This window comes from Schistocerca americana, chromosome 2 (assembly GCF_021461395.2).
Source record: "Schistocerca americana isolate TAMUIC-IGC-003095 chromosome 2, iqSchAmer2.1, whole genome shotgun sequence".
NCBI classification, from domain to species: Eukaryota; Metazoa; Arthropoda; class Insecta; order Orthoptera; family Acrididae; genus Schistocerca; species Schistocerca americana.
In genome coordinates, this window is record NC_060120.1 from 1071226881 (window position 1) to 1071250041 (window position 23161).

Here is a 23161-nt window from a genome sequence, read left to right on the forward strand (position 1 = left end):
TGTATACCTTGGACCTTCTTATTCATGATCAAACACAGAAATTGCATCCAAATTTAATAGAAAAGGCACAATGCCGACTTAAGTACAAGAGGACTGACACTCTAAAATTCTATGATTTGAACCTCACCTGTGAGTCCAGTTGTAGATTCTAATGCTTCACTTCAGGTTTACTGTATACCTTGGACCCTTTTATTGACGATGAAACACAGAAATTGCATCCGAATTTAATAGAAAAGGCACAATGCCGACTTAAGTACAAGTAAACTGACACCCTAAATTTCTATGATTTGAACCTCTCCTGTGAGTCCAGTTATAGATTCCGATGCTTCACTTCGGGTTTACTGTATCCCTTGGTCCTTCTTATTGACGATGAAATACAGAAATTGCATCCGATTTTAATACAAATGGCACAATGCCGACTAAAGTACAAGAGGACTGACACTCTAACTTTCTATGATTTGAACCTCTCCTGTGAGTCCAATTTGAGATTCTGATGCTTTACTTCAGGTTTACTGTATCCCTTGGCCCTTCTTACTGACGAGGAAACACAGAAATTGCATCCGAATTTAATACAAAAGGCACAATGCCGACTTAAGTAAATGAGGACTGAAACTCTAACTGTCTTTGATTTAAACTTCTCCTGTGAGTCCAGTTTTAGATTCCGATGCATCACTTCAGGTTTACTGTATCCCTTGGTCCTTCTTATTGATGAACAAACACAGAAATAGCATCCGAATTTAATACAAAAGGCACAATGCCGACTTAAGTACAAGAGGACTGACACTCTAACTTTCTATGATTTGAAACTCTCCTGTGAGTCCAGTTTTATATTCCGATTCTTCACTTCAGGTTTACTGTATCCCTTGGTCCTTCTTATTGCCGATGAAACACAGAAATTGCATCCGAATTTAATACAAAAGGTACAATGCCGACTTAAGTACAAGCGGACTGACAATATAACTTTCTATTATTTGAACCTGTCTTGTGAGTCGAGTTTTAGATTCCCATGCTTCTTATTGACGATGAAACACAGAAATTCCATCCGAATTTAATACAAAAGGCAAAATTCCGACTTAAGTACAAGAGGACTGACACTCTAATTTTCTATGATTTGAACCTGTCCTGTGAGTTGAGTTATAGATTCCGAAGCTTCACTTCAGGTTCACTGTATACCTTGGACCTTCTTATTGATGAACAAACACAGAAATTGCATCCGAATTTAATACAAAAGGCACAATGCCGACTTAAGTACAGGAGGACAGACACTCTAACTTTCTATGATTTGAACCTTTCCTGTGAGTCCCGTTTTAGGTTCCGATGATTCACTTCAGGATTACTGTATACCGTGGACCTTCTTATTGACGATGAAACACAGAAATTGCATCCGAATTTTATACAAAAGGCACAATGCCGACTTAAGTACATTAGGACTGACACTCTAACTTTCTATGATTTGAACCTCTCCTGTGAGTCCAGTTTTGGATTCCGATTCTTCACTTCAGGCTTACTGTATCCCTTGGTCCTTCTTATTGACGATGAAACACAGAAATTGCATCCGAATGTAATACTAAAGGCACAATGCCGACTTAAGTACAAAAGGACTGACACTCTAACTTACTATGATTTGAACCTCACCTGTGAGTCCTGTTTTAGATTCCCATGCTTCACTTCAGGTTTGCTGTATACCTTGGACCTTTTTATTGACGAAGAAACACAGAAATTGCATCCGAATTTAATACAAAAGGCACAATGCCGACTTAAGTACAAGAGGACTGACACCCTTAATTTCTATCATTTGAACCTCTCCTGTGAGTCCAGTTTGAGATTCCGATGCTTCACTTCAGGTTTACTGTATCCCTTGGTCTTTCTTATTGACTATGAAACACAGAAATTGCATCCGAATGTTATACAAAAGGTACAATGCCGACTTAAGTAAAAGAGGACTGACACTCTAACTTTCTTTGATTTAAACTTCTCCTGTGAGTCCAGTTTTAGATTCCGATGCTTCACTTCAGGTTTACTGTATACCTTGGACCTTTTTATTGACGATGAAACACAGAAATTGCATCCGAATTTAATACAAAAGGCAAGATGCAGACTTAAGTACATGAGGACTGACACTCTAACTTTCTATAATTTGAACCTCTACTGTGAGTCCAGTTTTAGATTCCGATGCTTCACTTCAGGTTTACTGTAGCCCTTGGACATTCCTATTGACGATGAAACACAGAAATTCCATCCGAATTTAATACAAAAGGCAAAATTCCGACTTAAGTACAAGAGGACTGACACTGTAATTTTCTATGATTGGAACCTGTCCTGTGAGTTGAGTTATAGATTCCGAAGCTTCACTTCAGGTTTACTGTATACCTTGGACCTTCTTATTAATGAACAAACACAGATATTGCATCCGAATTTAATACAAAAGGCACAATGCCGACTTAAGTACAGGAGAACTGACACTCTAACTTTCTATGATTTGAACCTCTCCTGTGAGTCCAGTTTTAGATTCCGATTCTTCACTTCCGGTTTACTGTATCCCTTGGTCCTTGTTATTGACGATGAAACACAGAAATTGCATCCGAATTTAATACAAAATGCACAATGCCGACTTAAGTACAAGAGGACTGACACTCTAACTTTCTATGATTTGAACCTCACCTGTTAGTCCAGTTTTAGATTCCCATGCTTCACTTCAGGTTTACTGTATCCCTTGGTCCTTCTTATTGACGATGAAACACAGAAATTGCATCCGAATTTAATACTAAAGGCACAATGCCGACTTAAGTACAAAAGGACTGACACTCTAATTTACTATGTTTTGAACCTCACCTGTGAGTCCAGATTTAGATTCCGATGATTCACTTCAGGTTTGCTGTATACCTTGGACCTTTTTATTGACGATGAAACACAGAAATTGCATCCGAATTTAATACAAAAGGCACAATGCCGACTTAAGTACAAGAGGACTGACACCCTTAATTTCTATGATTTGAACCTCTCCTGTGAGTCCAGTTTGAGATTCCGATGCTTCACTTCAGGTTTACTGTATCCCTTGGTCTTTCTTATTGACAATGAAACACAGAAATTGCATCCGAATAATATACAAAAGGCACAATGCCGACTTAAGTAAAAGAGGACTGACACTCTAACTTTCTTTGATTTAAACTTCTCCTGTGACTCCAGTTTTGGATTCCGATGCTTCACTTCAGGTTTACTGTATACCTTGGACCTTTTTATTGACGATGAAACACAGAAATTCCATCCGAATTTAATACAAAAGGCAAAATTCCGACTTAAGTACAACAGGACTTACACTCTAATTTTCTATGATTTGAAACTGTCCTGTGAGTTGAGTTATTTATTCCGATGCTTCACTTCAGGTTTACTGTATACCTTGGACCTTCTTATTGATGAACAAACACAGAAATTGCATCCGAATTTAATACAAAAGGCACAATGCCGACTTAAGTACAAGAGGACTGACACTCTAACTTTCTATGATTTGAACCTCTCCTGTGAGTCCAGTTTTAGATTCCGATTCTTCACTTCAAGTTTACTGTATCCCTTGGTCCTTCTTATTGACGATTAAACACAGAAATTGCATCCGAATTTAATACAAAATGCACAATGCCGACTTAAGTGCAAGAGGACTGACACTCTAACTTTCTATGATTTGAACCTCACCTGTTAGTCCAGTTTTAGATTCCCATGCTTCACCTCAGGTTTACTGTATACCTTGGACCTTTTTATTGACGATGAAACACAGAAATTGCATCCGAATTTAATACAAAAGGCACAATGCCGACTTAAGTAAAAGAGGACTGACACTCTAACTTTCTTTGATTTAAACTTCTCCTGTGAGTTCAGTTTTAGATTCCGATGCTTCACTTCAGGTTTACTGTATCCCTTGGACCTTCTTATTGGCGCTGAAACACAGAAATTGCATCCGAATTTAATAAAAAAGGTACAATGTCGCCTTAAGTACAAGAGGAGTGACACTCTAACTTTCTATGATTTGAACCTCTCCTGTGAGCCCAGTTTTAGATTCGGATGCTTCACATCAGGTTTACTGTATACCTTGGACCTTCTTATTGACGATGAAACACAGAAATTGCATCCGAATTTAATACCAAAGGCACAATGCCGATTTAGGTACAAGCGGACTGACACTTTAACTTTCTATGATTTGAAGCTCTCCTGTGAGTTGAGTTTTAGATTCCGATGCTTCACTTCAAGTTTACTGTATACCTTGGACCTTCTTATTGATGATCAAACACAGAAATTGCATCCGAAATTAATACAAAAATCACAATGCCGACTTAAGTACAAGAGGACTGACACTCTAAAATTCTATGATTTGAACCTCACCTGTGAGTCCAGTTGTAGATTCCCATGCTTCACTTCAGGTTTACTGTATACCTTGGACCCTTTTATTGTCGATGAAACACAGAAATTGCATCCGAATTTAATAGAAAAGGCACAATGCCGACTTAAGTACAAGAGGACTGACACCCTAAATGTCTATGATTTGAACCTCTCTTGTGAGTCCAGATTTAGATTCCGATGCTTCACTTCAGGTTTTCTGTATCCCTTGGACATTCTTATTGACGATGAAACACAGAAATTGCATCCGAATTTAATACAAAAGGCACAATGCCGACTTAAGAACATTAGGACTGATACTCTAACTTAATATGATTTGAAACTCTCCTGTGAGTCCGGTTTTAGATTCCGATGCGTCACTTCAGGTTTACTGTATACCTTGGACCTTCTTATTGACGATGGAACACAGAAATTGCATCCGAATTTAATACAAATGGCACAATGCAGACTTAAGTACAAGAGGGCTGACACTGTAAGTTTCTATGACATGGACCTCTCCTGTGAGTCCAGGTTTAGATTCCGATGTTCCACTTCCGGTTTACTCTATACCTTGGAGCTTCTTATTCACCATGAAACACGGAAATTGCATCCGAATTTAATACAAAAGGCACAATGCCAAATTAAGTACATTAGGACTGACACTCTAACTTTCTATGATTTGAACCTCTCCTGTGAGTCCGGTTTTAGATACCGATGCGTCACTTCAGGTTTACTGTATACCTTGGACCTTCTTATTGACGATGGAACACAGAAATTGCATCCGAATTTAATACAAAATGCACAATGCCGACTTAAGTACAAGAGGACTGACACTCTAACTTTTTATGATTTGAACCTCACCTGTTAGTCCAGTTTTAGATTCCCATGCTTCACTTCAGGTTTACTGTATCCCTTGGTCCTTCTTGTTGACGATGAAACACAGAAATTGCATCCGAATTTAATACTAAAGGCACAATGCCGACTTAAGTACAAAAGGACTGACACTCTAATTTACTATGTTTTGAACCTCACCTGTGAGTCCAGATTTAGATTCCCATGCTTCACTTCAGGTTTGCTGTATACCTTGGAATTTTTTTTTGACGATGAAACACAGAAATTGCATCCGAATTTAATACAAAAGGCACAATGCCGACTTAAGTACAAGAGGACTGACACCCTTAATTTCTGTGATTTGAACCTCTCCTGTGAGTCCAGTTTGAGATTCCGATGCTTCACTTCAGGTTTACTGTATCCCTTGGTCTTTCTTATTGACGATGAAGCACAGAAATTGCATCCGAATAATATACAAAAGGCACAATGCCGACTTAAGTAAAAGAGGACTGACACTCTAACTTGCTTAGATTTAAACTTCTCCTGTGAGTCCAGTTTTAGATTCCGATGCTTCTCTTCAGGTTTACTGTATACCTTGGACCTTTTTATTGACGATGAAACACAGAAATTCCATCCGAATTTAATACAAAAGGCAAAATTCCGACTTAAGTACAACAGGACTGACACTCTAATTTTCTATGATTTGAACCTGTCCTGTGAGTTGAGTTATTGATTCCGATGCTTCACTTCAGGTTTACTGTATACCTTGGACCTTCTTATAGACGATGAAGCACAGAAATTGAATCCGAAATTAATACAAAATGCACAATGCCGACTTAAGTAAAAGAGGACTGACACTCTAACTTTCTTTGATTTAAACTTCTCCTGTGAGTCCAGTTTTAGATTCCGATGCTTCACTTCAGGTTTACTGTATCCCTTGGACCTTCTTATTGGCGCTGAAACACAGAAATTGCATCCGAATTTAATAAAAAAGGTGCAATGTCGCCTTAAGTACAAGAGGAGTGACACTCTAAATTTCTATGATTTGAACCTCTCCTGTGAGCCCAGTTTTAGATTCGGATGCTTCACATCAGGTTTAAATCAGACTAAGAACAGCCGACCAGTTGCAAAGGATAAAGTTATCTTTACCTAGGTTTCAATAGATATAAATCTATCTTCTTCAGAAGACGGCCTGGGGATAATGAACATCGTAATATATATTAAGGTATGAAACTTGAGTCAAGAATAAAGTTTAACATATGTTAGGAAAATATTGTATTACAAGATGTGAGAAAGATTCTTGGTACTTACAGTATTATAACATGAAGTGATATGTCCTTATCGTTTAGGCAAACATCCGCATAGTTACATTAATCATATAAAATATAGCCCTGAAAACAGGGTTTGTCAAACAAATAAAATAGGTACATAGAAGTTGCAGAGCGCCTAAGCGACTGAGTAAAATCGGCCAGCGTAGTAGCACAGCGGCCACGGCAGGTGGCGCTCATGTCGCGAACTATGTGCCGATAGGCGTACTGAAGTAACATTTGAAACATCAATATTAAATGCGTTCTTAAATAGAGTGATAATAAATAAATTGGCAAGCATTTAACATTCCCGTTATGACATTGTGGGAGGTATAGGAACAATAACGTAGATACATACATCAAAAAGACAGGTGGCGCTTCCGCCGTGAGTTACATGCAGTGGTCTATATAGCCAAATATAAAGTTATATTACCATATTAGTGAAGCCCATAGAACGCATATAAGTCAAAACATCAAGAACAATCAGTAATGGCTTTTAAGAAAATTACGAGACCTGGTCTACAATCCAGTTACTACGTAATATAGAATAAGAGAAAATTACATGAGGGCCGCTGTAGTAGCAGCCGTACATCGTGAAAAGAACACATTATATAAACGGTAGTAAACTGGAAGATTTGAAAGTGCATTATAGCTTCCTGAGGAAATAGACTACTGAGGTTACTAGCATTAATGTTATATATTACACAGTACGGGTTTAAAGCCTTCGAAAAATTGTTTACAGGCAAGGTTCAACTGATCATTCAGAATATTGCCGTCTTTGAGCTCTAGATGTTTAAAAATAAATAGCTCTTCCCACAGATCTAGTCTCCGTCCTTTGACCTGTCTATGTAGGATAACCGTGTCTTCTAACTGTTTAGGCGTATGGCCGGTTATCAAGAGGTGTTCAGCAAAGGTAGAGTTGCGAATATTCGTTCCTTTTTTACCCAACAGATGTTCTTTATATCGTGTTTTCACAGCTCTGCCGGTTTGACCAATATAATAAGAGGGGCAGTTATTACAGGTTAGCTTGTAAATACCTGAATTAGAAAACCAGTCCCTGGCAATCTCTACTGACTGTACAAGATTTCTTTTTAAACTGTTATCTGTAGAAAAGGAGACGTTACAGTTATATTTTTTATTTAGAAGACGTTTAATCCTATACGATAAGTTACCCAGGAAAGGGATAGAAATAAATTTTTTAGTTTCTGTGGTATCCGTGGGGAGAATATTTCTCAAAGTCGAACATTTTTGGGAGATTTTCTTATTGAGCTGGTAATCGATCATATTCTGGTTATACCCATTATTAATCGCAATCGCTTTGATGACATTCAATTCCTTTTTTTGATCCGCAGGTGATAAAGGAGTAGTTACCATTCGGTGGATGGCGGAATGAAAAAATGCCAATTTATGAGCTTTTGGATGGGTTGAGTCAGCAGGAATGACATTATCAGAATATGTTTCCTTGCGGAAGATATTAAAATGGAAGGAATTATCTTCTATAGAAATTGTTAAATCGAGAAAATTAAGTTCACGTTTATCATTTTGAAGTTCTTTTGTGAAGGAAATTTTTTCATGTAAACCGTTGAAAGTGTTAAAGAGATGCTCTAACTCATGATCAGTGCCATCAAAAGCAATGAAAATGTCATCAACATACCGTGCATAATAGCGGATTTTGTGGCGTAATTCTGAACTTGAATTGAAGAACGTTGTTTCCAGGGCGTTAATGAAAACCTCTGCTAGAATACCGGCGAGGGGGCTACCCATTGCTAGACCATCTGGTTGTACATACATTTTCCCGTTAAATGTGAAGTAATTGTATTTTAAAACGACCTTAAGCAAACCAATGAGTTCGGCAATCTGAGTTTCACTTAATTTTTTATGTTTAAGAAGATTCTCTTTTACAAGGTCTATGGTTTCATCAACCGGAACATTTGTGTAAAGGCTGACGATGTCAAAGGACACCAGTCTAGTGTCAGGTGTACACCTTATAGATTGAATATTGTTAATTAATTCCTTACTGTTTTTTACAGAAAAATTATTTTCAAAAGTGAAAGCATCTTTAATTTTAAAATGGAGGCGCCTAGCAAGTGTGTGATGTGGACTGCCTATACCATTCACTATAGGGCAGATCGGGTGATTTTGTTTATGCAGTTTAAACTGACTTCTGAGCACTGGTGGTTTAGGGTTCATATTTATAAGCCCTTTCTTTTGGAACTTATTGAACAAGCTGACGGAATTCGTTAAAGTACGCCGGATTTCATTTTGCAGTTCAGTAGTAGGATCTACAGTAACCTCAGTGATGTCGTTTTCCTCAAAAAACTTTACAGTCTTCTCTATATATTCATTTTTGTAAGCCACGACCACGGTGTTCCCTTTGTCACTCTTAGTGATTAATGCGTCGTGCTCTCTAAGTTTATGATTAATGCTTTTTATTATACTATATTCGCCCGATTGCTTATTAGGCGATAATTTAATTTCTTTTTCTATTATGTTGTTACATTCGTAGGCACATTTGACTTGCTCCGTTTTCTCTAATTTCAGAGATTCTAAACCGATTTTTAGATCTACAATGAGATTACAAATAACTGGATATTTATTGAGTTTAGCAGGCAAGTTATATTTAAGGCCTTTACACAACAAGTCATTTTCGGCCTGCGTAAAAGAAATATTTGGTTTTATTTAGTACTCTGTCGTAAAATAGGTGCTTAACACTATTGTCTGCTGTATTATCACTTTTACTTGTGGTCCTATTACTAAACTTTAAAAGCTTTCTTTCATGTCTGGCCTTGATTATTTCTTTACGATTAGAGAGCCATTCATTAATACTATTCCACAGGTGGTCAATTTGAAAATTACAAAGATCTTTAAAGGCTTTAGTTAAAAATAGGTGTATACAGTAGGCTTCACTATTAAGGACATCTTTTTTCTTGTACAAATTTACTGTGCTCTCGGAAATGACTAAATGCACTAGCTTCTTTTTAATAGAAGGCACTCTGTTACACTGTTTAAAATTTACGTACGCCTTCACATAATCAGGGATAGTGTCTTTCTGTAGGCAATGGTGATTAAAGTCAATAGCCATACCTGCTTTCACAATTTTTAATTTGATGTCCATATACCTGGATGCAGCTTTTGATACCTCGGCAGGCACGAATTTCAGTACTTTAAACATAGCTGCGCTACAGCAACGGTTCCACGTAAATCAGACTAAGAACAGCCGACCAGTTGCAAAGGATAAAGTAATCTTTACCTAGGTTTCAATAGATATAAATCTATCTTCTTCAGAAGACGGCCTGGGGACAATGAACATCGTAATATATATTAAGGTATGAAACTTGAGTCAAGAATAAAGTTTAACATATGTTAGGAAAATATTGTATTACAAGATGTGAGAAAGATTCTTGGTACTTACAGTATTATAACATGAAGTGATATGTCCTTATCGTTTAGGCAAACATCCGCATAGTTACATTAATCATATAAAATATAGCCCTGAAAACAGGGTTTGTCAAACAAATAAAATAGGTACATAGAAGTTGCAGAGCGCCTAAGCGACTGAGTAAAATCGGCCAGCGTAGTAGCACAGCGGCCACGGCAGGTGGCGCTCATGTCGCGAACTATGTGCCGATAGGCGTACTGAAGTAACATTTGAAACATCAATATTAAATGCGTTCTTAAATAGAGTGATAATAAATAAATTGGCAAGCATTTAACATTCCCGTTATGACATTGTGGGAGGTATAGGAACAATAACGTAGATACATACATCAAAAAGACAGGTGGCGCTTCCGCCGTGAGTTACATGCAGTGGTCTATATAGCCAAATATAAAGTTATATTACCATATTAGTGAAGCCCATAGAACGTATATAAGTCAAAACATCAAGAACAATCAGTAATGGCTTTTAAGAAAATTACGAGACCTGGTCTACAATCCAGTTACTACGTAATATAGAATAAGAGAAAATTACATGAGGGCCGCTGTAGTAGCAGCCGTACATCGTGAAAAGAACACATTATATAAACGGTAGTAAACTGGAAGATTTGAAAGTGCATTATAGCTTCCTGAGGAAATAGACTACTGAGGTTACTAGCATTAATGTTATATATTACACAGTACGGGTTTAAAGCCTTCGAAAAATTGTTTACAGGCAAGGTTCAACTGATCATTCAGAATATTGCCGTCTTTGAGCTCTAGATGTTTAAAAATGAATAGCTCTTCCCACAGATCTAGTCTCCGTCCTTTGACCTGTCTATGTAGGATAACCGTGTCTTCTAACTGTTTAGGCGTATGGCCGGTTATCAAGAGGTGTTCAGCAAAGGTAGAGTTGCGAATATTCGTTCCTTTTTTACCCAACAGATGTTCTTTATATCGTGTTTTCACAGCTCTGCCGGTTTGACCAATATAATAAGAGGGGCAGTTATTACAGGTTAGCTTGTAAATACCTGAATTAGAAAACCAGTCCCTGGCAATCTCTACTGACTGTACAAGATTTCTTTTTAAACTGTTATCTGTAGAAAAGGAGACGTTACAGTTATATTTTTTATTTAGAAGACGTTTAATCCTATACGATAAGTTACCCAGGAAAGGGATAGAAATAAATTTTTTAGTTTCTGTGGTATCCGTGGGGAGAATATTTCTCAAAGTCGAACATTTTTGGGAGATTTTCTTATTGAGCTGGTAATCGATCATATTCTGGTTATACCCATTATTAACCGCAATCGCTTTGATGACATTCAATTCCTTTTTTTGATCCGCAGGTGATAAAGGAGTGGTTACCATTCGGTGGATGGCGGAATGAAAAAATGCCAATTTATGAGCTTTTGGATGGGTTGAGTCAGCAGGAATGACATTATCAGAATATGTTTCCTTGCGGAAGATATTAAAATGGAAGGAATTATCTTCTATAGAAATTGTTAAATCGAGAAAATTAAGTTCACGTTTATCATTTTGAAGTTCTTTTGTGAAGGAAATTTTTTCATGTAAACCGTTGAAAGTGTTAAAGAGATGCTCTAACTCATGATCAGTGCCATCAAAAGCAATGAAAATGTCATCAACATACCGTGCATAATAGCGGATTTTGTGGCGTAATTCTGAACTTGAATTGAAGAACGTTGTTTCCAGGGCGTTAATGAAAACCTCTGCTAGAATACCGGCGAGGGGGCTACCCATTGCTAGACCATCTGGTTGTACATACATTTTCCCGTTAAATGTGAAGTAATTGTATTTTAAAACGACCTTAAGCAAACCAATGAGTTCGGCAATCTGAGTTTCACTTAATTTTTTATGTTTAAGAAGATTCTCTTTTACAAGGTCTATGGTTTCATCAACCGGAACATTTGTGTAAAGGCTGACGATGTCAAAGGACACCAGTCTAGTGTCAGGTGTACACCTTATAGATTGAATATTGTTAATTAATTCCTTACTGTTTTTTACAGAAAAATTATTTTCAAAAGTGAAAGCATCTTTAATTTTAAAATGGAGGCGCCTAGCAAGTGTGTGATGTGGACTGCCTATACCATTCACTATAGGGCAGATCGGGTGATTTTGTTTATGCAGTTTAAACTGACTTCTGAGCACTGGTGGTTTAGGGTTCATATTTATAAGCCCTTTCTTTTGGAACTTATTGAACAAGCTGACGGAATTCGTTAAAGTACGCCGGATTTCATTTTGCAGTTCAGTAGTAGGATCTACAGTAACCTCAGTGATGTCGTTTTCCTCAAAAAACTTTACAGTCTTCTCTATATATTCATTTTTGTAAGCCACGACCACGGTGTTCCCTTTGTCACTCTTAGTGATTAATGCGTCGTGCTCTCTAAGTTTATGATTAATGCTTTTTATTATACTATATTCGCCCGATTGCTTATTAGGCGATAATTTAATTTCTTTTTCTATTATGTTGTTACATTCGTAGGCACATTTGACTTGCTCCGTTTTCTCTAATTTCAGAGATTCTAAACCGATTTTTAGATCTACAATGAGATTACAAATAACTGGATATTTATTGAGTTTAGCAGGCAAGTTATATTTAAGGCCTTTACACAACAAGTCATTTTCGGCCTGCGTAAAAGAAATATTTGGTTTTATTTAGTACTCTGTCGTAAAATAGGTGCTTAACACTATTGTCTGCTGTATTATCACTTTTACTTGTGGTCCTATTACTAAACTTTAAAAGCTTTCTTTCATGTCTGGCCTTGATTATTTCTTTACGATTAGAGAGCCATTCATTAATACTATTCCACAGGTGGTCAATTTGAAAATTACAAAGATCTTTAAAGGCTTTAGTTAAAAATAGGTGTATACAGTAGGCTTCACTATTAAGGACATCTTTTTTCTTGTACAAATTTACTGTGCTCTCGGAAATGACTAAATGCACTAGCTTCTTTTTAATAGAAGGCACTCTGTTACACTGTTTAAAATTTACGTACGCCTTCACATAATCAGGGATAGTGTCTTTCTCTAGGCACTGGTGATTAAAGTCAATAGCCATACCTGCTTTCACAATTTTTAATTTGATGTCCATATACCTGGATGCAGCTTTTGATACCTCGGCAGGCACGAATTTCAGTACTTTAAACATAGCTGCGCTACAGCAACGGTTCCACGTAAATCAGACTAAGAACAGCCGACCAGTTGCAAAGGATAAAGTAATCTTTACCTAGGTTTCAATAGATTTAAATCTATCTTCTTCAGAAGACGGCCTGGGGACAATGAACATCGTAATATATATTAAGGTATGAAACTTGAGTCCTATTTTATTTGTTTGACAAACCCTGTTTTCAGGGCTATATTTTATATGATTAATGTAACTATGCGGATGTTTGCCTAAACGATAAGGACATATCACTTCATGTTATAATACTGTAAGTACCAAGAATCTTTCTCACATCTTGTAATACAATATTTTCCTAACATATGTTAAACTTTATTCTTGACTCAAGTTTCATACCTTAATATATATTACGATGTTCATTGTCCCCAGGCCGTCTTCTGAAGAAGATAGATTTATATCTATTGAAACCTAGGTAAAGATTACTTTATCCTTTGCAACTGGTCGGCTGTTCTTAGTCTGATTTACGTGGAACCGTTGCTGTAGCGCAGCTATGTTTAAAGTACTGAAATTCGTGCCTGCCGAGGTATCAAAAGCTGCATCCAGGTATATGGACATCAAATTAAAAATTGTGAAAGCAGGTATGGCTATTGACTTTAATCACCAGTGCCTAGAGAAAGACACTATCCCTGATTATGTGAAGGCGTACGTAAATTTTAAACAGTGTAACAGAGTGCCTTCTATTAAAAAGAAGCTAGTGCATTTAGTCATTTCCGAGAGCACAGTAAATTTGTACAAGAAAAAAGATGTCCTTAATAGTGAAGCCTACTGTATACACCTATTTTTAACTAAAGCCTTTAAAGATCTTTGTAATTTTCAAATTGACCACCTGTGGAATAGTATTAATGAATGGCTCTCTAATCGTAAAGAAATAATCAAGGCCAGACATGAAAGAAAGCTTTTAAAGTTTAGTAATAGGACCACAAGTAAAAGTGATAATACAGCAGACAATAGTGTTAAGCACCTATTTTACGACAGAGTACTAAATAAAACCAATATTTCTTTTACGCAGGCCGAAAATGACTTGTTGTGTAAAGGCCTTAAATATAACTTGCCTGCTAAACTCGATAAATATCCAGTTATTTGTAATCTCATTTTAGATCTAAATATCGGTTTAGAATCTCTGAAATTAGAGAAAACGGAGCAAGTCAAATGTGCCTACGAATGTAACAACATAATAGAAAAAGAAATTAAATTATCGCCTAATAAGCAATCGGGCGAATATAGTATAATAAAAAGCATTAATCATAAACTTAGAGAGCACGACGCATTAATCACTAAGAGTGACAAAGGGAACACCGTGGTCGTGGCTTATAAAAATGAATATATAGAGAAGACTGTAAAGTTTTTTGAGGAAAACGACATCACTGAGGTTACTGTAGATCCTACTACTGAACTGCAAAATGAAATCCGGCGTACTTTAACGAATTCCGTCAGCTTGTTCAATAAGTTCCAAAAGAAAGGGCTTATAAATATGAACCCTAAACCACCAGTGCTCAGAAGTCAGTTTAAACTGCATAAACAAAATCACCCGATCCGCCCTATAGTGAATGGTATAGGCAGTCCACATCACACACTTGCTAGGCGCCTCCATTTTAAAATTAAAGATGCTTTCACTTTTGAAAATAACTTTTCTGTAAAAAACAGTAAGGAATTAATTAACAATATTCAATCTATAAGTTGTACACCTGACACTAGACTGGTGTCCTTTGACATCGTCAGCCTTTACACAAATGTTCCGGTTGATGAAACCATAGACCTTGTAAAAGAGAATCTTCTTAAACATAAAAAATTAAGTGAAACTCAGATTGCCGAACTCATTGGTTTGCTTAAGGTCGTTTTAAAATACAATTACTTCACATTTAACGGGAAAATGTATGTACAACCAGATGGTCTAGCAATGGGTAGCCCCCTCGCCGGTATTCTAGCAGAGGTTTTCATTAACGCCCTGGAAACAACGTTCTTCAATTCAAGTTCAGAATTACGCCACAAAATCCGCTATTATGCACGGTATGTTGATGACATTTTCATTGCTTTTGATGGCACTGATCATGAGTTAGAGCATCTCTTTAACACTTTCAACGGTTTACATGAAAAAATTTCCTTCACAAAAGAACTTCAAAATGATAAACGTGAACTTAATTTTCTCGATTTAACAATTTCTATAGAAGATAATTCCTTCCATTTTAATATCTTCCGCAAGGAAACATATTCTGATAATGTCATTCCTGCTGACTCAACCCATCCAAAAGCTCATAAATTGGCATTTTTTCATTCCGCCATCCACCGAATGGTAACCACTCCTTTATCACCTGCGGATCAAAAAAAGGAGTTGAATGTCATCAAAGCGATTGCGGTTAATAATGGGTATAACCAGAATATGATCGATTACCTGCTCAATAAGAAAATCTCCCAAAAATGTTCGACTTTGAGAAATATTCTCCCCACGGATAGCACAGAAACTAAAAAATTTATTTCCATCCCTTTCCTGGGTAACTTATCGTATAGGATTAAACGTCTTCTAAATAAAAAATATAACTGTAACGTCTCCTTTTCTACAGATAACAGTTTAAAAAGAAATCTTGTACAGTCAGTAGAGATTGCCAGGGACTGGTTTTCTAATTCAGGTATTTACAAGCTAACCTGTAATAACTACCCCTCTTATTATATTGGTCAAACCGGCAGAGCTGTGAAAACACGATATAAAGAACATCTGTTGGGTAAAAAAGGAACGAATATTCGCAACTCTACCTTTGCTGAACACCTCTTGATAACCGGCCATACGCCTAAACAGTTAGAAGACACGGTTATCCTACATAGACAGGTCAAAGGACGGAGACTAGATCTGTGGGAAGAGCTATTTATTTTTAAACATCTAGAGCTCAAAGACGGCAATATTCTGAATGATCAGTTGAACCTTGCCTGTAAACAATTTTTCGAAGGCTTTAAACCCGTACTGTGTAATATATAACATTAATGCTAGTAACCTCAGTAGTCTATTTCCTCAGGAAGCTATAATGTACTTTCAAATCTTTTAGTTTACTACCGTTTATATAATGTGTTCTTTTCACGATGTACGGCTGCTACTACAGCGGCCCTCATGTAATTTTCTCTTATTCTATATTACGTAGTAACTGTATTGTAGACCAGGCCTCGTAATTTTCTTAAAAGCCATTACTGATTGTTCTTGATGTTTTGACTTATATGCGTTCTATGGGCTTCACTAATATGGTAATATAACTTTATATTTGGCTATATAGACCACTGCATGTAACTCACGGCGGAAGCGCCACCTGTCTTTTTGATGTATGTATCTACGTTATTGTTCCTATACCTCCCACAATGTAATAACGGGAATGTTAAATGCTTGCCAATTTATTTATTATCACTCTATTTAAGAACGCATTTAATATTGATGTTTCAAATGTTACTTCAGTACGCCTATCGGCACATAGTTCGCGACATGAGCGCCACCTGCCGTGGCCGCTGTGCTACTACGCTGGCCGATTTTACTCAGTCGCTTAGGCGCTCTGCAACTTCTATGTACCTATTTTATTTGTTTGACAAACCCTGTTTTCAGGGCTATATTTTATATGATTAATGTAACTATGCGGATGTTTGCCTAAACGATAAGGACATATCACTTCATGTTATAATACTGTAAGTACCAAGAATCTTTCTCACATCTTGTAATACAATATTTTCCTAACATATGTTAAACTTTATTCTTGACTCAAGTTTCATACCTTAATATATATTACGATGTTCATTGTCCACAGGCCGTCTTCTGAAGAAGATAGATTTATATCTATTGAAACCTAGGTAAAGATTACTTTATCCTTTGCAACTGGTCGGCTGTTCTTAGTCTGATTTACGTGGAACCGTTGCTGTAGCGCAGCTATGTTTAAAGTACATCAGGTTTACTGTATACCTTGGACCTTCTTATTGACGATGAAACACAGAAATTGCATCCGAATTTAATACCAAAGGCACAATGCCGATTTAGGTACAAGCGGACTGACACTTTAACTTTCTATGATTTGAAGCTCTCCTGTGAGTTGAGTTTTAGATTCCGATGCTTCACTTCAGGTTTACTGTATACCTTGGTCTTTCTTATTGACGACGAAACACAGAAATTGCATCCGAATGTTATACAAAAGGTACAATGCCGACTTAAGTAAAAGAGGACTGACACTCTGACTTTCTTTGATTTAAACTTCTCCTATGAGTCCAGTTTTAGATTCCGATGATTCACTTCAGGTTTACTGTATCCCTTGGACCTTCTTATTGGCGCTGAAACACAGAAATTGCATCCGAATTTAATAAAAAAGGTACAATGTCGCCTTAAGTACAAGAGGAGTGACACTCTAACTTTCTATGATTTGAACATCTCCCGTGTGCAGAGTTTTAGATTCGGATGCTTCACATCAGGTTTACTGTATACCTTGGACCTTCTTATTGACGATGAAACACAGAAATTGCATCCGAATTTAATACCAAAGGCACAATGCCGATTTAGGTACAAGCGGACTGACACTTTAACTTTCTATGATTTGAAGCTCTCCTGTGAGTTGAGTTTTAGATTCCGATGCTTCACTTCAGGTTTACGGTATACCTTGGACCTTCTTATTGATGATCAAACACAGAAATTGCATCCGAAATTAATACAAAAATCACAATGCCGACTTAAGTACAAGAGGACTGACACTCTAAAATTCTATGATTTGAACCTCACCTGTGAGTCCAGTTGTAGATTCCCATGCTTCACTTCAGGTTTACTGTATACCTTGGACCCTTTTATTGACGATGAAACACAGAAATTGCATCCGAATTTAATAGAAAAGGCACAATGCCGACTTAAGTACAAGAGGACTGACACCCTAAATTTCTATGATTTGAACCTCTCCTGTGAGTCCAGTTTTAGATTCCCATGCTTCACTTCAGGTTTACTGTATCCCTTGGATATTCTTATTGACGATGAAACACAGAAATTGCATCCGAATTTAATACAAAAGTCACAATGCCGACTTACGTACATTAGGACTGATACTCTAACTTTCTATGATTTGAAACTCTCCTGTGAGTCCGGTTTTAGATTCCGATGCGTCACTTCAGGTTTACTGTATACCTTGGACCTTCTTATTGACGATGGAACACAGAAATTGCATCCGAATTTAATACAAATGGCACAATGCAGACTTAAGTACAAGAGGACTAACACCCAACTTTCTATGATTTGAACCTCTCCTGTGAGTCCAGTTTTAGATTCTGATGCTTCACTTTAGGATTGCTGTATTCCTTGCACATTCTGCTTGCCGATGAAACACAGAAATTATATCTGAATATAATACAAAAAACACAATGCAGACTTATGTACAGGAGGACTGACACTCTAACTTTCTATGATTTGAACCTCTCCTGTGAGTCAAGTTTCAGATTAGGATGCTTCACTTCAGGTTTACTGTATATCTTGGACCTTCTTATTGATGATGAATCACAGAAATTGCATCCGAATTTAATACAAATGGCACAATGCCGACTGAAGTACAAGAGGACAGACACTCTAACTTCCTTTGATTTAAACCTGTCCTGTGAGTCCTGTTTTAGATTCCGAATCTTCACTTCAGGTTTACTGTATACCTTGGACTTTCTTATTGAGGATGAATAACAGAAATTGCATCCGAATTTAATACTAAAGGCACAATGCCGACTTAAGTACAAAAGGACTGACACTCTAACTTACTATGCTTTGAACCTCACCTGTGAGTCCAGATTTAGATTCCCATGCTTCACTTCAGGTTTGCTGTATACCTTGGACCTTTTCATTGACGATGAAACACAGAAATTGCATCCGAATTTAATACAAAAGGCACAATGCCCAATTAAGTACAAGAGGACTGACACCCTTAATTTCTATGATTTGAACCTCTCCTGTGAGACCAGTTTGAGATTCCGATGCTTCACTTCAGGTTTACTGTATCCCTTGGTTATTCTTATTGACGATGAAACACAGAAATTGCATTCGAATAATATACAAAAGGCACAACGCCGACTTAAGTAAAAGAGGACTGACACTCTAACTTTCTTTGATTTAAACTTGTCCTGTGAGTCCAGTTTTAGATTCCGATGCTTCACTTCAGGTTTACTGTATACCTTGGACCTTTTTGTTGACGATGAAACACAGAAATTGCATCCGAATTTAATACAAAAGGCACGATGCGGACTTAAGTACATGAGGACTGACACTCTAACTTTCTATGATTTGAACCTCTCCTGTGAGTACAGTTTTAGATTCCGATGCTTCACTTCAGGTTTACTGTATCCCTTGGACATTCTTATTGACGATGAAACACAGAAATTCCATTCGAATTTAATACAAAAGGCAAAATTCCGACTTAAGTACTACAGGACTGACACTCTAATTTTCTATGATTTGAACCTGTCCTGTGAGTTGAGTTATAGATTCCGATGCTTCACTTCAGGTTTACTGTATACCTTGGACCTTCTTATTGATGAACAAACACAGAAATTGCATCCAAATTTAATACAAAAGGCACAATGCCGACTTAAGTACAAGAGGACTGACACTCTAACTTTCTATGATTTGAACCTCTCCTGTGAGTCCAGTTTTAGATTCCGATTCATCACTTCAGGTTTACTGTATCCCTTGGTCCTTCTTATTGACGATGAAACACAGAAATTGCATCCGAATTTAATACAAAATGCACAATGCCGACTTAAGTGCAAGAGGACTGATACTCTAACTTTCTATGATCTGAACCTCACCTGTTAGTCCAGTTTTAGATTCCCATGCTTCACCTCAGGTTTACTGTATACCTTGGACCTTTTTATTGACGATGAAACACAGAAATTGCATCCGAATTTATTACAAAAGGCACAATGACGACTTAAGTAAAAGAGGACTGACACTCTAACTTTCTTTGATTTAAACTTCTCCTGTGAGTCCAGTTTTAGATTCCGATGGTTCACTTCAGGTTTACTGTATCCCTTGGACTTTCTTATTGGCGCTGAAACACAGAAATTGCATCCGAATGTAATAAAAAAGGTACAATGTCGCCTAAAGTACAAGAGGAGTGACACTCTAACTTTCTATGATTTGAACCTCTCCTGTGAGCCCAGTTTTAGATTCGGATGCTTCACATCAGGTTTACTGTATACCTTGGACCTTCTTATTGACGATGAAACACAGAAATTGCATCCGAATTTAATACCAAAGGCACAATGCCGATTTAGGTACAAGCGGACTGACACTTTAACTTTCTATGATTTGAAGCTCACCTGTGAGTTGAGTTTTAGATTCCGATGCTTCACTTCAGGTTTACTGTATACCTTGGACCTTCTTATTGATGATCAAACACAGAAATTGCATCCGAAACTAATACAAAAATCACAATGCCGACTTATGTACAAGAGGACTGACACTCTAAAATTCTATGATTTGAACCTCACCTGTGAGTCCAGTTGTAGACTCCCATGCTTCACTTCAGGTTTACTGTATACCTTGGACGCTTTTATTGACGATGAAACACATAAATTGCATCCGAATTTAATAGAAAAGGCACAATGCCGACTTAAGTACAAGAGGATTGACACCCTAAATTTCTATGAGTTGAACCTCTCCTGTGAGTCCAGTTATAGATTCCGATGCTTCACTTCGGGTTTACTGTATCCCTTGGTCCTTCTTATTGACGATGAAATACAGAAATTGCATCCGAATTTAATACAAAAGGCACAATGCCGACTTAAGTACAAGAGGACTGACACTCTAACTATCTATGATTTGAACCTCTCCTGTGAGTCAAGTTTGAGATTCTGATGCTTTACTTCAGGTTTACTGTATCCCTTGGCCCTTCTTATTGACGAAGAAACACAGAAATTGCATCCGAATTTAATACAAAAGGCACAATGCCGACTTAAGTAAATGAGGACTGACACTCTAACTGTCTTTGATTTAAACTTCTCCTGTGAGTCCAGTTTCAGATTCCGATGCTTCACATCAGGTTTACTGTATCCCTTGGTCCTTCTTATTGCCGATGAAACACAGAAATTGCATCCGAATTTAATACAAAAGGTACAATGTGGACTTAAGTACAAGAGGAGTGACACTCTACCTTTCTATGATTTGAACCTCTCCTGTGAGTCCAGTTTTAGTTTCGGATGCTTCACATCAGTTTTACTGTATACCTTGGACCTTCTTATTCACGATGAAACACAGAAATAGCATCCGAATTTAATACAAAAGGTACAATGCCGGCTTAAGTACAAGCGGACTGACACTATAATTTTCTGTGATTTGAACCTCTCCTGTGAGTCGAGTTTTAAATTCCGATGCTTCACTTCAGGTTAACTGTATCCCTTGGACCTTCTTATTGACGATGAAACACAGAAATTGCATCCGAATTTAATACAAAAGGCACTATGCTGACTTAAGTACAAGAGGACAGAACCTCTAACTTTCTTTGATTTAAACCTCACTTGTGAGTCCAGTTTTAGAATCCGATGCTTCACTTCAGGTTTACTGTATACCTTGGACCTTCGTATTGACGTTGAAACACAGAAATTGCATCCGAATTTAATACTAATGGCACAATGCCGACTTAAGTACAAGAGGGCTGACTCTCTAAGTTTCTATGACTTGGACCTCTCCTGTGAGTCCAGTTTTAGTTTCCGTAGCTTCACTTCAGGTTTACTGTATGCCTTGGACCTTGTTATTGACGATGAAACACAGAAATTTCATCTGAATTTAATACAAAAGGCACAATGCCGACTTAAGTACAAGAGGACAGACACTCTAATTTTCTTTTATTTAAACCTCTCCTGTGAGTCCAGTTTTAGATTTCGATGTTCCACTTCCGGTTTACTGTATACCTTGGAGCTTCTTATTGATGATCAAACACAGAAATTGCATCCGAATTTAATACAAAAGGCACAATGCCGACTTAAGTACATGAGGACTGACACTCTAACATTCTATGATTTGAACCTCACCTGTGAGTCCAGTTTTAGATTCCCATGCTTCACTTCAGGTTTACTGTATACCTTGGACCTTTTTATTGACGATGAAACACAGAAATAGCATCCGAATTTAATAGAAAAGGCACAATGCCGACTTAAGTACAAAAGGACTGACACCATAAATTTCTATGATTTGAACCTCTCCTGTGAGTCCAGTTATAGGTTCCGATGCCTCACTTCGGATTTACTGTATCCCTTGGTCCTTCTTATTGACGATGAAATACAGAAATTGCATCCGAATTTAATACAAAAGGCACAATGCCGACTTAAGTACAAGAGGACTGACACTCTAACTTTCTATGATTTGAACCTCTCCTGTGAGTCCAGTTTGAGATTCTGATGCTTTACTTCAGGTTTACTGTATCCCTTGGTCCTTCGTATTGACGACGAAACACAGAAATTGCATCCGAACGTAATACAAAAGCACAATGCCGACTTAAGTAAATGAGGACCGACACTCTAACTGTCTTTGATTTAGACTTCTCCTGTGAGACCAGTTTTAGATTCCGATGCTTTACTTCAGGTTTACTGTATCCCTTGGACCTTCTTATTGCCGATGAAACACAGAAATTGCATCCGAATTTAATACAAAAGGTACAATGTCGACTTAAGTACAAGAGGAGTGCCACTCTAACTTTCTATGATTTGAACCTCTCGTGTGAGTCCAGTTTTAGATTCGGATGCTTCACATCAGGTTTACTGTATAACTTGGACCTTCTTATTGACGATGAAACACAGAAAGTGCATCCGAATTTAATACAAAAGGCACAATGCCGACTTAAGTACAAGCGGACTTACACTATAACTTTCTACGATTTGAACCTCCCCTGTGAGTCGAGTTTTAGATTCCGATGCTTCACTTCAGGTTAACTGTATCCCTAGGACCATCTTATTGACGATGAAACACGGAAATTGCATCCGAATTTAATACAAAAGGCACAATGCAGACTTCAGTACAAGAGGACAGAACCTCTAACTATCTTTGATTTAAACCTGTCCTGTGAGTCCAGTT